The 386-nt window shown below is 62.7% G+C and overlaps 1 protein-coding gene across 1 annotated transcript in view; it reads left to right on the forward strand.

Moving 5' to 3' along the window:
- Positions 1–386, forward strand: part of MYO1D (myosin ID) — a 355,990-nt gene that overhangs the window by 127,681 nt on the left and 227,923 nt on the right. The window lies entirely within an intron of this gene.

The following is a 386-nucleotide window of genomic DNA, read 5'->3' on the forward strand; positions in this document are numbered from 1 at the left end:
CACTCGTGGCTCCAGTCTGCAGTCCACTATGGCTCCAGTCTGCAGTCCGCTCGTGGCTCCAGTCTGCAGTCCACTCGTGGCTCCAGTCTGCAGTCCACTCGTGGCTCCAATCTGCACTCCACTCGTGGCTCCAGTCTGCACTCCACTCGTGGCTCCAGTCTGCAGTCCGCTCGTGGCTCCAGTCTGCAGTCCACTCGTGGCTCCAGGGTGCAGTCCACTCGTGGCTCCGGTCTGCAGTCCACTCGTGGCTCCGGTCTGCAGTCCACTCGTGGCTCCGGTCTGCAGTCCACTTGTGGCTCCAGTCTGCAGTCCACTATGGCTCCAGTTTGCAGTCCACTCGTGGCTCCAGGGTGCAGTCCACTCGTGGCTCCAGTCTGCAGTCCACT

The sequence above is a fragment of the Panthera uncia genome, chromosome E1, assembly GCF_023721935.1.
Source record: "Panthera uncia isolate 11264 chromosome E1, Puncia_PCG_1.0, whole genome shotgun sequence".
In the NCBI taxonomy this organism is placed as follows: domain Eukaryota; kingdom Metazoa; phylum Chordata; class Mammalia; order Carnivora; family Felidae; genus Panthera; species Panthera uncia.